At 36.1% G+C, this 20,484-nt stretch overlaps 1 protein-coding gene across 4 annotated transcripts in view; it reads left to right on the forward strand.

Annotated features, from left to right (window-relative positions):
• Positions 1-20,484, forward strand: part of NEBL (nebulette) — a 242,846-nt gene that overhangs the window by 117,470 nt on the left and 104,892 nt on the right. The gene's annotated exons all lie outside the window — the stretch shown is intronic.

Genomic DNA, 20,484 nt, shown 5'->3' on the forward strand with positions numbered 1-20,484 from the left:
CCTAATATAAATGTAAGAAGAATTCTTCTCTGTAAGAAGATGGAACTTCTACTGTGTTCTTATGCAGTAAAGCATACATGTACAGAGTCATTTCCAACTTTGTCCCAGTTCTGGGTTCCTCTTCTAGTCTTGCTTTTTATATATGCATACAAATAGACACTTGTCCTTTGGTTTTCTGATATTTCTATGTTGAAGTATTTTGACTTCTTATTCCAAGTAAGTATATATAATTCTGCCTTTAAATGCAGAGTCCTAATAAATGATTTGGAAATGAATTAGGAAATGAATCACATTAATTTTAGGTGACAATGAATATATTCTCATATAGCTTCATATATTCATATTCAATCTCCCTATTTAAAACTAGACCAGGCTGCCCAGGGCCTCATTCAATTCATTTGTTATATCCCCATACATCCCCATTCATTTATTATATTTTTACTGTTTTTTACTGTGCCAGACAATATCTTTTACACCATAAAATGTTCCTGTGAGAACAACCAGTAACTTCCTTCTGGACTTTTCCTTAAAGCTTCTTTCTAACTCCTTTGCTGTGTGGAATCAAATTATTTTCAGTATGTTTTAAGAAATGGGAAGGTGTTGGAATCCTCTTTTATGCAGCTCTTATTTACATGAAGAACTAAACCATAGAGATTAAAGTATTCACACTTCACCAGTAAGTGGTACCCAGAGTAAACCCTTGCCTTCTATGTTGGCTGTGTGTTAGAGGCAGAGAGAGGCATCTTTGCTAAGGAGATCAGCTACCTGGTCCAGAGCAGGAACAGTTTTAGAATGTATCAGTAACATTGAAAGATGGCTTATTTTATGATACAAATGGAAAGATGCATAACTCTTCAACAGAAAGAACGGAAGGATTTTTACCAATCAGTAGCTGGAAAACAGAATTGTGCCCAAGAGAGGCAACTGTATTTGGAAAAGCTGTTAGTGTTAAAAGCAGGAATTTGTAATGGTCATCAGTGGATAGTTTGAGCTATTATATCCCATACTGCCTGTAAAAGCATTAGGTGTGTAAATTCAGATGGGTGTTTGGGTAAGTCCATTGAAATATTAAATCCAAATGTATAGGGAACTTATGATAAGCTACAAATGTGTGAAAAAAAACAAAACCTCTGTATCATCAGATTGTCTAAAATGGAACTGCTTGTCTGTCAGAGTTGAGTGTTTGGACTTGAATGACCTTGGGACACTTTCTGCTGGAGAAGGATCTCTTTCAGCAGCTCAACAGTGAGCACTGAAAACTGCTCAAAGAATCCTCTCAACTGTGAGGCTGAAACTGTCCTTAGAGATATAAGGGGAAATATTTTAGCTTAGATGGATCTATGGTAGTTGGAGGAAGCAGATGTGACACCCTTGTAGGTACTTTTTAAATAATCTCATTCCATCTGACTTTATTCTTAGACTCAATCAGAAAAAAAACATTTTCACTCTATTTAAAAATAAAGTTTTTTTTATGGATAGTAATGCTTTATGATTATTTTTTTCCCTGGGATTTCAGAAGTCTTTTTAATATAAGAAATTAATGTGAATATTCCTTATTTTCTTCTGTATCACTGTTTTCATATGAAAGTGATTGCAAAAGCTGTTGTTATGAAGTTAAAATATATCTCAAAGTTTCTAAAACTTTTCAGTGATGTTCCAACAGAGAATAGTTTTTCTGATTCTAATTGAAATAAATAAATTTGACAGAATGACTGTAATCTTGCTCACTGTATTGACAATGTAAATGGAGTTGTGTGGTGGAAATAAAACAAGCCATCTAGAGACATCCCTAAAGGTTAGAATTTAATAAATAGAAGGTTAGAATTTAATAAATTGCTGTTTAAATGGGTCAACTCATGCATGAGAAATGAATGCTAGTTGTAAATTGGATGCAAACCTGTAGACTTTAAGGAGAATTGAATCAAATGGTAATCTAAATTTGTTGACAGAGATGTTCTGATACGTTTTCCCTTTGAAAAACAGCAACAAAGGTAAGTATTACAGAGAAATAATTAAAACACAATGTTTGTGCTAGGTTAGAACTGTGTCATTCAACTTCAGAACTTCAGAAGTCATTGTATTCATTTATGTCACTGGCACTAATAAATTTTACTCTGATATTGTTAAACCTGTATTCGGTTACACCTGTGTTTGAGTTGATGGGATGTATGCACATCCATACATAAGATACACTTTAATTTAGAGTGGTCTCTAATCTAGAAGAATACTTCCTGGGCTTTTTCTGTTTAAAATAATAATAAAAAAGCAGTATCTAGTTTGTTTCACCTTCTATTTATGATATAGTATTCAGATTAAATAGCAAGGCAAGTTTCTTATGAAGAACATCAGCAATTTAAGAAATAATTAAATAATCTTCAAATGTATAATGCAGTGTTTAATGAATTTCATTTTAATCCATGGCAATTACTGTTTCTTGTCAGAGATGCAGAAGTAAAACCTTATGTTAATATGCACTTTCTAAAAACTCTGAACATCCTAATTGAAGTCTAAAACAGCTATGTAAGTGTAAGCACAGAATTGACAGTTTATTTCTTTTCACGTTTTGCTCCAGTATTGACTAGCACATGTACTGCTTTGTACTGCAGTTTATGCAACAGCAACAAAAAAATCTGTTTGTAATGAAGACAAATATAAAAAGTGTTCTTTAGCAACTATTGTGAGCATCAATCTCTTATCTGACTGAAGTGTTTTTGTCTTAAAATGCAGGTGACTTCAAGTCTTAGTTTATTTGCAAGGTTTCTGATGTTTAAATCTATGGCTTTGGCTTTTTCTGTTATGGTACTATGCAACTAAACAATTATGATCTCTCCTTCCTCCAGCTTTTTTCCAATGTCACTCGAATATATTTAAGCAATATCAAAATCACTCATTATTTTCAATGAGAATGTATTTTTGAAGCCCGTGTTTTTACATACAGTAAAAAGAAAATGAAATAAAATCTCTTTCCATAGTAACTCAACTTGGGAGCTAATTAAAATTAAGTTTTTAGAATGCAAAAAAATTAATTAGCCCCAAAGTTGAACATCAGGAGTTAGTAACTCCAGAGATCCTTGAGTAGTTAAGTGATTGTAAGGAAAATTTAATTTCTAACTTCCTCGTTTTCCTATGTTGTCCATTTCATTGCAGCTTTTAATTCTGCCTTATCTGATGTTTTTGTACTGCACATCAGTTGCTAGGGCAGCATCTTATGGAGTAAACCTCCTGCTGAAGAACAAGATGCTCTGCTTCTTCTAAAGCTAATACCATCTTTAATCTTGATCCCTGGAGATTTGAATGTCTCACCCCTATAATGCTCACAGACTTCATTGACCTTGACAGCAGGGGAATCTGGTCCTCTGTGGCACTCAGTTATTTTTTTTACATGTTAACACATGTGTCTGTAATTTCCTTAGCCTGTCAGTGGTTACATTAGTTGTGACAAAGCCAGCACTGTAGTAAGTGTAATGATTAAACTTTTTAACAATTCTGACACAACAGAGGAAGTAGACAAAGTTTGCATGTGACATTTTTGCTTATGTCTACAGAGATCACAGAGACTAAGAGTTTACTTTTCCAAAAAGCAGATTAGAGTGTCACAGGTATTGCTTTCTAACTGTTTCAGTTCTGTTCAAATAATGGTTTAGTTTCAGAAATGTTTACTCTTTTTTAAGTTCTTTGGCTTATGCCAATTTACTCTTCCAGTTAGCAACCACAGTATTTTAATGTAAATCTTTTAAGTATTTTTTCAGATCAGCCTTGAGTTTTTTTTTTTTTTTCTCCTGTCTTTTCACATTTAGTAAGTTAGTAAGCTTGTGTGGCTAAATACTGGCCTCTGGGGAAGACCATTCTGAAGAAAATGATATTTGAATGGTGATTATCTTGAACTTCAAAGCTGGTTGTCTTCAGCCTTACTGAGCCTCAGTCCTGCTGCCCCTGCTTTGTATCTGTCCTTCCCTTTTTCCATTACAGAATGATGGCAAAAATGGAAACCCTAATCATTTTGGCCAGTCCAACCCTTTTCCAGCCCTAAGAAGTGAAGTACACTTCAAAGTCATGTCTTACTTTGATGATGTTAACTGATTTTTATAGGATTTGGCATAATAGGGTAGCTGTTCCCAGTTTCCAGAAAATGAGTAGGTATATGGCTGAGAAGAATAGTGGGGTTGGTGTGAGTTTTGGCACAACAGATTTGATCTTTGAGGAAGAAGGAAGATTGGAATATGAGAAAGCTGTGGTAAGATCCACTGTGTGCATCAGGGCAAGATATGTGTCTACAGAGTTGTTACTCTGTACCAATACTGAGCAGAGCTGGAGCCACTTGGTAGCACTGTTCCTACAGGCACCGCTAATAGGAAATTAAGGAGTCAGGGAACCTGAGAAGGTATATCCAGCTCACCTCATGTTTTCTTGCCTGCTCAGCAGGAAGACCTGCTCTGATGTGGGCTGGGTTACCCTCGTCTTCGGTGTTGTGAACACAAGGGAAATGACCAAAGGGTTTCTTTACCTGTACAAAGAGAGCTGTAGATATGAGCAGGGCAAGAGCAGCAGGCATGGAATGAGGTCACTTGTTTGGCATTGCCTTTTGTTTGACATTCCTTTCTGTGCAGCATGTGGTTCTGGCTCAGATAATAGCTGGCAAGCTGTCTTGAGTCGAGAAATTATTAGCAGTTGGGTTCCTTTTCATCAGAAAATTACAAGTTTATGGGTGAAAAGGCTTAAAAAACCTTGGTGGTGATAGGAAATTTAGCAGAATTATTGGCTCTGAAGATTATGGCAAAAGATATGAAAGGCTCAATATTGAGGGATTGGAGATTAAACAATCGGTGTGTCTCAAAAAGGGGTAGAACAGATATTGAGAAGTCACAAAAGAAAATTGAAGTGTTCTGTATGAATAAAAAGCCAAGTGGGATATGCATATAAAGTAACAGGTAGCATGGAACACGAAAGAATTTGATTCTTCACTCTGTCTTAAAAGGTAAGAGCGAGGAACGTGAAGTGTAATTTTCAGGGTTTGTGTTTGAAAGAAAAACATGGCTTCTCTCATGACATCTGATTGCTCTTCTGGTCTTTCCATTACTTTCTGTTATGGACTAGAAAGCCTTTCTGAGCCCTGAATGACAGTTTTTTGAAGAGATGGCTAAGATCCAAATGTAACTGGGATATGACAAATGGTCCTTACCTATGTAGATCTTATTGGTGTTATTTTTTGAGTGTTATCATTAAGGTATTTGGAAACTAGCCAAGACATAGTAAGACTGAATGAAGGTGAAGGCTACTAAGTATTTAAAGGTATTAAGAGCCTTACAAAGCAAAGAATAACCACCAGTGTTCTCGCAAAGCCACTTCAGTTAACTGATCAGATATTCAAGAGTAAGATGGCATTTTGGCTTTGTCTGGAAGTGTTGTTTTCAAGTGTATCTCCTAATTAGAGCATACAAAGTGGAGTAATTACAACTGAAACTAAACAGTGATAAACTCCAGCTGCTAATGCATATATAGTCCTTTGGACCAGACTTGATGTATCCCATAGCTACTCCCATCTCCCATAGAATATGGAGTTTATGCACTCACCACCAACTGTTTCATTCTACATCTGCCCCTATTATGCTGCAATAACTCTAATGGAAACATTTCTTATGTTAACCTAGCTAGGAACTAGTTGTTACTTCAATGCTGCATTCCTGTTGGACTCTAAAGTGACACTGACTATAACTACAGGCTTTAAAATTCAGAAAGTGGAAGGGTGGAAGAAGTGGATGCTGAAAATCAGATTGTTGCATGACCTCTGTTTGCCCTGTCAAGGGGTCACTGAGACTTGTCTGGACTGTGCAGTAAACTTGTAATTTATGTTTGCGGAGGATGTCAGGAAGAAGATTCATGTCTGGATGTGCAGGTGCTCCATTAGGATTTAGAAAGACATAGATTGATTAGGTGGTTATTGCCACATGCAAAATTAGCCTGGTCAGAGACCTCTAACAAGGAAGCTGGGTGCATAACTAGAGCACCAGGCTGCAGCTGATAGAGCTTGAAAATGTTAATAGTAGGTAACACAGATAACTTCGGAAGTGAATAGGTTTTTGCTCACACATTTCTGATATTCTAGGCCAAAACTTTTAGGATGACATGCTGTATTTACTACATGTAAGAACTGACTTTTCCTGTGTTTTTTGAGTTTGGATCAGTAGAAGATATGCACCCACTGGGCGTGTATGTGTATGTAGGATATGGTGCAGGTAGCCAGAAATGGAGCTGTACTGGTTTACTGTTGCTTTGGGAGCACTGTATAAATATGTACTAAATGTAGGAATCAGACTTGGGAGCAGAGTATATCCCACAGGTATAAATGAGACTTAGGATTTAGCTGATAGGCTTCTTTCTTAGGAGAAGATATTCCTGTGGTCTAGAATATCTTGAGGAACATGGGCAGTCTGAGGAAATGTGATCCACATTAGTAATTTGTTTATATTTTGTAATATGACCTTTTCTGACACTGGCTCCAAAAAAAGTGAGAGGGTTGAGAGCTGAAGTGCAGTCCTCTCCCTGTTAAAGTAATAAAACTGGCTGTTAAAATGTGGAACTGGCATTCATTCGTTTTCATATCCTGTTCAGTGTTCAGTTTCTGTTCTAAAAAGTGTACTGCACAGAAACTGGTCCATTTGCTCAGCTCAGTTTCTTAGCAGATCTCAAAGACTGGCCTGACAAAAGGAAGGGTTTTCAGGAAGGATCTCCTGCTTAACGGGCACTTTGACACACTTCAGTTAGGAGGAGCACTGCATTGAAAGAATCACTAAGCCAGGTCCTCGGCTGTCATCAACACCACCTCCCAGAAATCTTGTTATACATGCTTTCAGCCTGATCTTGAAGCCAATGAGATTTCTGGCCTTCAGTATCTAATCAGATTATACCTTGTTTGTTTGTTAGTTTCTCTTAGACGTGATTTAATGCATGGGTCAACCAATACTACTTTGTACTAAGACTGCAGTACATCTGGATTTGAGAAGTCTGCTATTTATTTCTATCTAACCTTGCTGATGACATTCCTTGTTACCTGTGGCAATTTGCATCACTTCTGGTTCTCTTTCTACATAATGTGGATAATGATACTGATACCTTTGGGAAACTGTTTCAAGTTCTAATGGCAGTGATAAAACAGATGATTAGTGTGGCTGCTGGTTGTTATTGTTTATATGTGCAGATTTTGAGAGGCAGTGCAAGAGTGGGTGTCTTGAGTCATCAGCGCTCGTTGTCTCTCTTGCAGGCAAGTATATCATGCAAGCTTCTTAACACGTTTGCCAAACTCCAAATCCATCCTTTTTTTTTTTTTTTTTTTTTTTCTTAGTTAAGATTGTTTTCTCACTTTGCCTAATGGAAGGTAAAAGCCACATTACAATTTCCACAATAAATTCATGGTAAGAATATGTCTATTCATATGCTAAAGCTATCTTTTGTTTGCATGGCACATCTATCTCCTATATATACCTACTGAGAGGTGTAATTCTCAGACTTTGCTATATGATGCTGAGGAAGTAAGCAGTCTTGATGTGCCCTTGCAAAAGTCTTGCTGTTCCACAATGGCCCACTTCTTTTTTTATGGGAGCTCAACTCTTTTGAGCACGGAAAATCAGAGTGATTTTCATAATATTGTAAGAGAGATTTATACTTTGTCCTGATTCATTTTAGTGTTATATTTGCTTTTCCTTGTGGCTGTGGTGGTGTAACATAGTCATTGCATGGTTGTTCCAGATACACATATATGCCTCTTTCCAACTATTAAATTTGTATCTTGCAATATAAATGCTCTGAAGAACATATTTTTGTATTAAGTAATATTAAATCCTGTCCTATTATTCCAGATATCACATTCAGTCATTTTTATCCCATGAAGTCCTAACTGTCCTGTCAGCAGCTACTAACTCCTTCCTAGGCTTTTAATGTGAGTTTGAGCAACAGATTACTTGATTCAGATTGGTGGTAAAAAATTTCTGTTAAGTTCTTTTCAGAGAAGTCACAAAAAAAAAAAAAAAAAAAAAAAAAAAAAAAGATGCCAGATCAGAGACAAATATTGTGTGCAGAGTAGTTCTATCAGTTCCCCAAATAAAAATGATTATTTGGACAAAAGTACTTGTCCTGATGTGATCAGGGTGGATTTTGCTGGAATTAAAATGCTGAAAAACAAGTAACATTTTTAGATTAAGACAACCTCCAGATGATGTTCTTTGTTTGGAAGGAAAATCATCCATCCAGGTCACTTCATCTCATTTATTTCTTCTTGGTTCAACTCTCTAGAAGCTAGACTTGCTGTAACAGTTATTGTCCTAAGTGAAAATCTATGGAGCTCAGCTTCTTGATATCAGAATATAAAAGCACTAAAATAGGAAAACAGCTTCTCAAGAGCAGAAGGGAGAGAAGTTCAGCTACTCATTGAATCTCTGGTAATTTATTCTTTTTTTCTGAGTTTGATTGTATTTATGATGCTTCACTAGTGAGTTTAAAGATATTAAAGGTATATTTTTGAGATGTTTGTGCTAAAAAGACTCAAAGCAGTACAACCGTATTGTCTCTTTTCCCATTCTGCAAGGTGGACTGACAAGGATCCTAAAGCCTGCTAAATACATTCTTGTTTTTTTCCTTCTCAGTGTAAGCTACAAGCATAGCATTTAGGCATTACAGAATTTGAATGACTATATAATGGATTCCTTGAATAATGGGAAAGATGTTGGAAGTCTTAGAAGAACACAGAAAATACCAATGCAAAGCTTTTTTTTTTTTTGCAAAGATTTTCAGTCCTTCACTCAATATAATAAATGAATATTGAGAAAAAAAGATCATGCACAAATATAAGCTCTGTAAAATTTCATGTCTGTTGGTTTCATACAACTTCCTATAAAGTTCAGGTACTTGTATTTTTTTCTTGATGTGAATACATGAAACTGTATAAAACTTTGAAGTTGTAGAACTTCTTAAAATTCTGTCATTATCGATAATTATACTAATGGCCATATAACTATGGACATGAATATAGTTCTTGCATTTGACCGGTTGCAGTAAGAGCTTCCTGAAAAACTTTTGCTTTGAAAAGTCCTGACATTTTCACAAATGCTTTTGCTGCAGTGGCAGTGCCAATATACAGAGCCTTTCAGTTATTCATAATAAGCCTTTTCTGTGCTCAGAATATGTGATATTCTGTTGTTTGGGGCACTCATTTTGGATCTATGTTGGTATGCCTATGTATCTCCCACTGAAATCATTTTACTTTGCAAGCGTATATTTCGTGGAGAAGGAAGCAGGAAACAGGAGGAAGGGAAAGTGAGAAATTAGAGTAGTTAACACCCAGTTGCTAGGAGCCACAGCGGAAGTCAGATCTGAGTCCCTGTTTTGCCTGAAAAACTTGAACACAGGTCTTGCTGTGTACGTTATTCATTAAGTGAATTATTCAGTGAAGTTATTAATTAATTCTATAAAGATTTTTATGGAAATCACACAGAAGTTCTCAATTTTAGAGGTAAATAATGTGCTGAGCATCTTTTCCAGTCCTACTAGATAAACAGTCAGTTAAATTGGCCTGGATTCACATGCAGAATAAGCATATGTCAGAGACACTTTGGTCTGATATATTAGCTGTAGCTTAATGTGCTGGATTTGTTCCTGTAAACCAAGGAGGCTCCATGGTCAGAGACTGGGTTTCAGGAGCCTTCAGTGCTTCTTGGTTGCTCTCTTGGCTAGGAGATAGCCAATGTTGTTCATTTTTGTATAGAGTATTTTATCTTTCATTTTGTGGTTCAGCATTTGTGAAGGAACAGAAATTCTGATGCTCTGGATCTGGAGGTTCCTCCCAGTTAGCCAGTACTCAATAGCTGTGTCTCAATTGCTTGTGATCAGTATTTGTTTATAGGCTAGCACTCTGTAGAGTCCCAGTGAGGGACTGAGGGACCACAGCTTGAAATCTCATTGTCTTCCATATCTTTTACAGTTGAGATCTGATATTTGACTATTCTATCAGACTGAAGTCGCCCCTCTCCTTGTCTTGTCCAACTCCACCACCTCCCGGAAAATAAATTGAGCTTGTATGTGTCTTCTGTTCTGGTGATATCTAGTAAAAACAAGAAATCCAGATGGTCACAGCTTGCCCTCCCAGAGAAGCTGCTTTTTGTGATTTTAACTCTATCCAAACTATGGATGGGATATGGAGTGATCTGGAAGGAAGTGGTGTAACTTCCTGCTGAGAGTTGAACTGTGGATACCTATGGCCAATTTTGCCAGTGAGATGTACTGATGTGCCTGGAGCTGTAATACCTTCTTCTTTTACCTGGCCTTGTCTGACAGCTCCATGAGTGGTGGCATTCTCCTGAGATTTTGTCCACCCCATCTCAGTGGTGCGGGATGTGTTAGGATGGAATTCATCTCATGTAAGTTTGTTATTTTCGTTTAAAAAATACCATACAACTTAGAAGCAGAATTTCATTCTTATTGGTCTAGTGAAGTAGTAAATCTGCATACTTGTTCCAAAGAATTTATTTGTCAGGGTGAAGGAGACCAAGCATCTTGTTTGGTCTCTGTGACCAGACCCAAATGCCCTGCCAGATAATCATTGTAAAGGGAAATCCTTTAGCTTTTGTGCAAGCCAGAATATGAGTGGACATCCTGATAGTTTTTTGCTCCAACTTACCTAGTTGTACATTGTAGTGCATTGCTGAGTGGGGTCTAAGTTGTTTCATCTGCTGTGTTCATTTTAGCAATAATTTTTTTAGTCATATTAAAATTATATTTCAGTGACCTGGTAGTAGTTTGAATCTGTTTGCCTTTGCTTTGTGCTGTAGCTATATTCTAGCACATTATTCCTAATATTTACTATGGCATCTTCTTAACATTTTTAGATTTTCTTGCCTTAAAACATAAGGACTGCTGCATCTATGTACTAAAGTTGGTATCTTGCCTGACAATGGTAAGCATGGTTTGCTTTGTTCTATTGCAGTTATGGATACTTCACTACACACAGACATATTTTTAATCGCTAAACAAAGTTTATTTATGTTAGAGTCATTGTTCCAAAAGGCCTTGGCAACTTATAGTCACCTGTAGATAATAGCTTTCTGAATGCAGACTTAAAACTGTGCAGGTGAATAAGGTGATGCTTTACTGTTTGTTAAAATACATTTTCAAGCATGCTTTTTTTTTTTGGACGATGCAATAATTGAACTGCACTTAAAGCTGTTCAGTTAACTTTGATGTCCCTAAGATATTCAGCAGTATTATGCTTTCATTTGATCAGTACTAATTTTAAAAATTCGTTTAGATTTTCTTTTAATGATAGTTTTTTTTTTTTTTGAAGTCTGCTGCCGCATGACTAGCAATAATCTTTTTTTCTTTATTTCTTTTTTTTTTTTTTCTTTCCTATTTCTTGGTCTTTTGTTTCCCTTACAACTCTGGAAGTGATGTTCTGAGTTATTGCTTATTGAAATGAATGTGAGTACTCTTTAATCTTTTAAAACTGTATTTTTTATTAGTATCCTGAAAGTCTCGTTCTTGCATATGGTTTAGCCAACATTTCTGCTTTGACTGTACTTTTCTGCACAGATGTCTTCCACACTTCTGCCTCATACATATGTAGCTTTGGCAGGTTGGTTAGAAATAGTCTTATGTCAGCATGAGGAAATCAGAGCTTTTTAAATGCTCCCTCCCCCCCCCCCCCGATTTTCTGGCTCAGTCTATGTTCATTAAATTTTGCTAGAATTCTATTACTAAAAGGTTATATTAGATAATGATGGTATTAATCCCCTTCTCTGCTGCTTTGTGGTGGCCTGCTTGACAGAGTGTGAAAAAAGGAGCTTTAATAAGTTAATGTTATTAATAAAAGTATTAATAGCCAAGTTGGTGAAAAACAATTAAAAAAAAAAAAACATCTTTTCTTCTAGGAGGGCTTTTTTTAATGTGGAGTCCACTAGCAGGTCTTACATGTATGAAGAGCAAACAACAGATTAATTTTCCCTGGCGGAAAATTTCCTTTAAGCTTCACTTTGAAAATGCACTTTAAGATTAAAGACATTGATAATGTGAGAGTTTTCTGGGTAGTGAGAAATCTGTGATACGTTTTCAAAAAGCACTATTGTTCATTTTTGCCTATGAAAGTCCTTCGTGTCAGTATCTGCGCACAAAAAAATACCTCTCATCTAAACTGCTGAGCTGATTGTATGTAAGGCTGTGCAGAAGAGATGTGTGAAGAAAGCATAATTAATCAATTGTTCTGTTGTAACTGTCTACGTTCTTCCTTCTGACGCTTTACTCTGTTTCCTTCTTAAAGGAAAATGAGGTCATTCAAGGTAAGCTAGTTCTAGATTGGAGGTATAGAGGATCTTACATTTTACAAAAGTGTTTAAGAAAGTTCCAGAGTAGCTTGTTTCTAATTTTTTTTCTGGCTAATACAAAAAATATTTTAAAATTCATTAAAAATCTTTTGGATACTTGTAACCTATACAGCTCTTTGGAAGCAGATTTTAGTAGCCAATTTTAACCTAATTCAGGATAGTTTCGAAGTCTATCAGATTTCTAAATCTAACTGGCTTCTCAAGCCAGTCCCTTAGTCAGTATGGGCGAGTAGGCTTTACCTTGTGAAAGCAAAAGAATTAACAGAATTTAACCGACTGTGATATGTTTATACTTATGTGTAAGCAGACCAAGGGAGTAAGTAGTGACTGAAACAACTTTGTGATAATTGTAACTTATTCACAGTTAGTCAAGTGCAGAATATGCAGATTAAAAAGAAAACAAACAAACCAACCATTATAGTAGAGAGTATCTGAACAATGAAATTGAAAATGAGGTTAAAGGTGTGGATAAATACATATATGTAGTTTATAAAATAATGGCCTTGGACCTGATTATTATGCCATATAATGGCATCAACTCACTGCTTAATATATGTCAAAAAAAGCAAATAAAATATTAGAAATAAATAGGAAAACAATAGAAAAGGAAAACCTTCATTATACCTTCTCTAAAAATCCCATATTCACTCATTGTTTGAATAATTGTTTTTGACTTTGGCCTTCAAGTTAAAATAAATATGTAAATAAAAAAGATCAGGAAGGGCATCAAAGTTGACCAAATTCATTGAGAAAAATGAATGAATCCAGTCTTAGGAAAAGTTTGAGAGTTTATAAAGGTGTTAAAGAACGACAAGTAAAGAAAGTAGACAAGGAAAGTAAAGAAGGTAGACAAGGAATGGCCATGTTTCCTGTCTTCAAGTACAAGAACTAGAAACAAAGAACGCTAGTCAGAAGCACAATCATGACAAGCAAGAGGAATTTTTTCTTTGTGAAAAGTATTAAATGATGGAGTTTTTACTAGATGATCACGTGAATGCAAGAAGTTTATATTAGCCCAAGGACTGGGGAAGCATTTAGAAAAAAAACCCACGGTGGAATGGGACAAACCACACCAGGCTCAGGAAATACACCAGACTGAAAACTGTTGGAGTAAGGGAGAGTGTAAGTGGGGGAAGTATCATATATTTCCCATGTCCTTATTGAGGCTCACTAATGCTTGCAGCTGTTCTTGAATAAAGGACACGAGGCCGGATGGACCTCTGGTCTGAGGTAGTTCTAGACACTCTTAAATTCCTAATACAGTAACAGTGATAAAAACATTCATATAATATATATGTTTAAAATATGAAATTTGAAACGTTCATGTAAAAGATGGCAAGAAACTGATACTGAATATAAATTCCTGTCAAAATAAGAAGCATGTAGAAAGGCAAAAGAGTCCATTATAAATGGCTAACAGATGTAAAAATAATGAAGTTTTAAAAATAAATAATCATTATAAGATATAGTTTTTAGCTATAACCAAGATAACTTCTGCCAATGTAATCTTATTTCAACGCAATGGAATGTGGTTTTAATGTGATCCTTTCCAATTTGTCCTTGCATTTTACATGTTGAATTTGTATTTGAAATCAGTAAAATCTTACTGATTCAATTTCTTACATTTGTAATTTAGATATTTTTTGAATTACGTGTAGGAGATATAAAAAAACTACAGTGTATTTGGAATGAAGCAGAAAAGCATGTCCATTCCCCTTCATAATGGTACTTGGAACTAGACTACATGTGGCTGCAAATAAAGAATATTTGTTGCCTGTGATGAGCAAAGCATCTGTTTGATGGCTGACTGGCAGGTTTTGAGATGTAGTTGTTACTAAATGGTTTTAGTGGTTTCCACAGGGGCTGATCTTTGGTCAAACACTTTTTAAATGTTTTTATTATTACTCTAGACAGTGAGATGAAACCTTTGTTAGTAAATGATGCAGATACAAAAGTAACTAATACAAGAAATAGAAACATGGTCATCTTTTAAGAATTGCCATTACAGAATGATTTCAGATTCTGAGTTAAGTGGTCAAAGTCAGAATCACGAAATACATCTTTCTCATAGTAAAATGTTCGTGAAACTGGAAAACATATCACAAAATTATGGTTTTGTAAACTGGAAAATATTTGAATTTCTTTTCAGTTAATTACTTCTCTTATTGTAGTACAAGTGCAAATGAACAAGTATAATCCTTGTAAGTATGATCCTCAGTAAGAGCAATGCTGGGCAGAGGCAGAAGAATGTATTTACTGCATTGACTAATTGACTGCAGAGAATCAGGACTGATACTGGAATGTTGCGTCCATGTGCTGAAGCAGATTTGGAATAACTGTATTCCCCTTCCCTATTCCCCAGAATTCAAGGAAGGGCAACATAAATTATCCTGGGGATTGGAAAAACAAGCTGTTTGAGTGCCCACTATTCATTCAGCTGTGAGAAGGAAGTAGCTTTAGTATTGTGTAGAGACATTTTTGTAACGGAGAGATATCAGAAGTCTTGGACTTGACAACAGTCCTGAAGACAGTTAAATGCAGATAAGATTTTATCTGGAGGTGACATGGTCTAGATCAGATACTTTTAGATACTACAGAGAGCAGGCATCTTAAATGCAGTCTTATTGTGACTCGCTCAGCATCAATGTAGTTATGTTTCAGACCCGCAGTAATTTTCTTCCACACATATGGAAGGACTTGAGCAATTTTTAGTTCTTTTCTGCAGAAAAAGAGATTGTAGATTCTCCTTGTTCTCTGCTTGACTGCTTTACAGTTCTCAGACTTTGGGACTCGGACTCAAGGGCTTTGGAATGAAAAATGCATTGTGAGAGAAAAGGGCAAGCAAACTGCAAACAGGGTGTACATCTGTATGAGAAAGACATGCTCTCATTTGCGGAAGGGAAGAGTTGCAACATCCTAATATTTTCCCCATTTCTACAGCAATCTTTTTTTCCTGTTGTCTTTCAGATGTTTTATGTGTGTCTTCTACACGTGCACACTATGGGTTGCAGTGTACAGAAAATGAGACTTGCTTCTCCTGAAACTTGCTTCTCTTGACTTGTTATCTTACCACATGCCTAACTTCCCCAGAGTATCTAGTCTTTAGAATGTCCAACTTACTTTTCTTGTCAGTGCATATGCTTTGCTTTCATTTGTTTATAATCTTTGCTGACTGCAAGGCCTGAGAGAACTGGAGGAATAACATGCTGGAAGGCCTTCTCTACATAGACTGTTGTTGGATCTTTCAGCACATAAATAATTAACTTCCTCCTTTGAAATTCTAGTGATTATGTAGGAGTTAAGCAAGGTGTAATGCATGATGAAGGGCTTTCACAGAGATGAGCAATGTCTGTGATGTTCAAGAATTACAGTTTCTTAGGGTGTATTCAGTGAACCCAGCAGACTTGGGGCAACTGTAGAATCTGGAAAGGAACAGAAGTTAAGAAACTCCTCTTCAAAGTGACTGTTATGCCCAAACTCACTGCTGATTGGTAACTGTAGATTTTTGTTCTGAGGTCACTTTCTCTTTTTGCTTTGCAATTTACTTTTAATGTATTCACATACTTGTTCTGCCTGCTGAACAGGCAGGTGAGCTGGAATTTAGTTATGCCTTTTTGCTGCAAGTCGGAAAGTTGTTTTTATTAACCAGTATTGATGGAATTCCAATGAATGTGTGTTGATTGTAATATATTGTTTATCATTTACATTCTGCTGCAAGGAATGATAGATTCAGGAGGGGTTTGCCTACATTTGCCAGGAGTTAGGGATGGCAAAAACCAAAATTTATAAAAATGAAACACTGGGTCTTTTGTACATAGAAAGGAGGCTGGTGACTGGCAAGAAAAATGTATTTCAGGCTCTGATTTGACAGTCATTTGGAGCTGATCTACTGCTGTGTTGCTCTTGAAAGAGATTCTACAACTGTCTAGCATGACAGTACAGACTATATTCCCATCTGTCCATGCTGGATGCTAGCACTTGTCATGTGGCTAGGTGAAAGACCAGAATTGCTCTTTTAAGTGATGATGAATCTCGGAGTTGGTATAATTGAACTGTAAAACTTCACCGATATGTTTAGTACTAGATGGGAGGAGCAAAGAAGCTAATAAGGTGGGTAGCAAAAGTACTTCTCATACAGATGACAATGATTTAAGAGCCACCAGGCCAAAGTTTTGGCAGAGCTAATTCAATCAGCTTAAATTTCAGTTTAAGCTGTTATAATTGCTGTGTGCATTGAGAAGATTTCACCAAGGGTGAGGCTGGAGATGATAATCTAGTCCTTGTCTGTAAGAGCCTGGGAGTAATGTGAGTAGCTCAGACGAATAATTAAGTTTTCAACCATTAGTGCTTCTCCATCCCTAACGTTCATCCCTGATTTTACTATTGTGAGAAACTGTGCTGGTACATTGTGAGTTTTTGTTCAAGCTGTGACAAAAGTGTGCTGCATCAGAGTGCAGAATTAATGCTGAATGAGAGAAATGTGTCCACTCAAAAAGGGACAGCAAATTCTCCTTAAATATTGTTTGGGCCTTTTTCATTATTCTGTATTAGGCTAAATATAGATCCTGCTTCATAGAAATGGTGAACTCCGTAAGAGTTTTCCAGTGACTTGGAATGAGTGGCCTTTCTTCTGCAACGTTGAATCCTCAGCATGGAGCTAGAGTTCTTATATGTGCGCTGAGAGCACCCCCAAAGTAACAGAAAGTTCAGTTTTGGGCCGTTCTTGAACTTTGTGATTTCCAAGCTTTGTAGTGGGAGTAGTCAGTACAGAATACCCTTCTTCAGGGGTTTTAGGGCTGTACAGTATTTGAGGATAGGGTTCAGGCAGTCAGGCCTAGACATGCAAGAGTAGAGATAGGCCGCCTATGAGGAAATTGTCCTCTGTAGCAAATTCATTATGGATTTCAGAATGCTCCGGAGATACAAAATAAATTTTCAATGCAATTCCTAGTTATTTATGTTTATAAAAAGAGAGAATCACAAATACTTGATGATTGCTCAGATTCAGAGAAGAAGCTTCTATTATTGTTGAGAAGTTACTTTTCAGATACTGGCTTTATAATGTTACATGTGTTAATTTGTACCTTTATTCAGCATGTCTTTGATGTTGGATTTTTCTATTATGTTTTCAGAAAACACTTCAATTTTTCTGTCTGATTTTTTAAAACTACAATTATAAGAAAAAGATAAACTTCAGGCAAAAGTGTCCCTGTTTTTTCTCTTTTCATGAATGGTGAAATTAAAAAAGATGACAGCGATAGACAATTCATATCCTTTAGTTATAAAAATAGAAATTTAAGAAAGAAGTTTGCTTCTTGGACTTTTGTGCCAGCTGTATTACAGGATAAAAATGCATTGCTAAATTGGACAGTTCAAGGAGTGTGGGATAATACAGGAACTGCCTTAAACTTCTTAAGTTGTTATTCTGCAATTTCAGTGTGTTTTGATACAGAGAAAAACTGTCCTGTTATAATCTGGTTTTTATATAGATAATGGGTGCAATTCATTTTGCACAGACTTCATAATTTTGTTTTGGTATATGAATTACCACTTTCTATATGCCTCTTGGCATTTTCATGCAAATTAGCTTTTCAGCAAATGTGTTTTTTGTAGAGTGATTTTCAAAAGATTAGTGCTCAGAATAAGTGGGTGAGTATTGAATCTGTACAATTAAAATGTCCTCCAGAAAGAGAGAGAAGGTGGTTTGAGATACTGTAGTGAGTATACAACTCTTGCAATGGCAATAAATGCTTGTGTTGACCCTCTGTTACCAATTCTTGCATAACTGTTGCAGAATTCAAGTCATGTTTTCTGTGACTTGTGTATGATCCCTTACTTGTTTAAGTAAGGAGAATGTGCATTGTATTTCTAAAGGGACTCAAACCAGCTCTGTTTCTTTGTATGGAGCAATCTCCGGTTTATTCAAACTATTAGGGACAATTTCTGTTAAACATTTATAGATTTGCATGTTTTCCCTCTAAGTTATATAGATAATTTGCATTTATCATTTCCTATTGCATGCAATTTTGAGTATAGTGTTAAGTAGTTTCACTACTCCTTTGAAGAAATTCATATGGGTGGACTTTTTTGCTTTACTGTGAAACCTTTATTACTTTATATGAAGGCAGATATTTACCTTTATGGAGGCTGTAGCAAAAAAACTCCACTAAAATAATAAAAGCCTTAAAATTAGAGTTTTTTGTTTTTACAGCAAAGTACATTAATATATTTAGTCTAGTCTAGTATTAAATAGGGAGGTTGGTGGTCCTGCATGTGGCACGGGGATGGGAGATTCATGATCCTTGACGTCCCTTCCAACCCTGGCCATTCTGTGATTTTGTGATCTGTGATATTTATGCTATTTATTTTTGATGCATTAAGTACTTTATGAATTATTTTTTATAGACCAAAAGGGTGAGAAATATGGATCACAGTGGTCTTCTGTCTGAAAATCCATGTTTTCAGGATTGGTTTCGTTTAACCTTTACTTTGACTGTTCCATGCCTACACTTCACTTTGGGATAACTTCTTTTTTTGCCTAAGCTTTAGAAATGTGGCCTGATTGTGTTGTCCATTCATCTTGTTTGACACTCACTCTTAATGATCGTTCAAACTATTTATTTTGACCAAATTCAACAGAAAGGTAGCATTCTTAAACTTCCTGTGTGTTTTTAAAAAGTGTTATGTGCAGAACACAAAGTTATCTTATTCCTTGTTGCTTTGTGCCCCAGAATGGCTGTGCCCTTGATTTGAGCTGCGTGACAGCCAGCAGGCATGCTGGGCTGCTGCCAGGAGGCACCTTGGACCAGCCACTGTCTGGCTTAAATTGTGGATGTGGAGTGGGAAAGGCTAAGGCAGGTCAAGAGGCGCAGGGGTGGCACGGAGACCTGAGAATTAATTTCTCACTTGGCAGGGACTGCAGATGCTGGCTTCCCCTGTCAACCCTTTATATTTCTGCGATTCGTAAAAAAATCAGTTAAGTCTGAAGTCAGTGATACAAGTTTTTGTTCACAACTCCAGTTTAATGCAGCTTTGAGTAGAATCATGAGGTTTTTGGTAGCCTTTCCAATAGTATTAGGATTAAATATATTTTTCCAGTCTTTTGAATTATGAATGAAATGGAACATATCTTTTAAAGTATTTTGTGACTTTAATGACCTTTCATTTGATTTTGTCTATTTGTGGTCATTTATTCAGTCTCATTTTGGCATCCATTGGCATTTCTTTAGGAAGGATTCAAATGCTATTACTAATGACTCTCTTCCCTTCAAAAGATGCCTAGAGGAGCACTGAAACTTAAAGAAATTACAGTAATCAATACAGAGTTCTCATACTAGTGTACAGTAGTGAATATTTTATGTGGTTAAAATTTGTTTCTGTTGGAGAAGGCTTGAAACATTTCTGTTTTGAAGGGAGAAGAGTAGACTAGTTTTTGAATGTATTACTGATGAGTAACCAGTTGTGTGCCATGTTAGTACAACTATACTGCAGGGCTCCTATTTGGGTGAAGACAGGGATGTGAAAGAAGGAAAAAATTAACCTTATCCAGAGATACTGTGATGATCCATTGATATTGAAGCATTCTTGATTCATAGCTTTCAGCTTTTTTTTTTTTTTTTTTTTTTTTTTTAAAATGATCAGTGAGAAAAAGAGTAGTTAAGAGATTCAAAGAATGCTTGACAGGAGGGAGGGAGGATGGAGGAAGAGGAAAAGCAATTGGGTTAACATAGACTAATATGACTATTGTTTCTTCCTGCCCTAATGCTGCATTTGTGCACTGTAGCAGATGTACTAGGATGTTCCAGGAAGCACTAAATGTGACAAGAACTACAATCTTCATTTGCTTCGTTAAAACTGGGAGCAGATGTTGTTAACAAGAGAAGGTACCTTCTGGGATTCAGTTTGTTTAGGAGTACAGTGTGACAAATGAAATTTTTAAATGAAATGCCTCTAAATCACAGTATCGCCCTTATTGTTTTTCAGTATACGCTGTGATCACAGGGTTTTAGTTTTATTTTCTCCAGGATTCCAAGTGATTTACTAAAAGACCTTGAATGAATACTTGCCAAGATGGTATTTTTGTTGGAAATAATGACAGCCAGCCAAAACAGCATATGTTACT

The sequence above is a fragment of the Meleagris gallopavo genome, chromosome 6 (genome assembly GCF_905368555.1).
Source record: "Meleagris gallopavo chromosome 6, MGAL_WU_HG_1.1, whole genome shotgun sequence".
NCBI classification, from domain to species: Eukaryota; Metazoa; Chordata; class Aves; order Galliformes; family Phasianidae; genus Meleagris; species Meleagris gallopavo.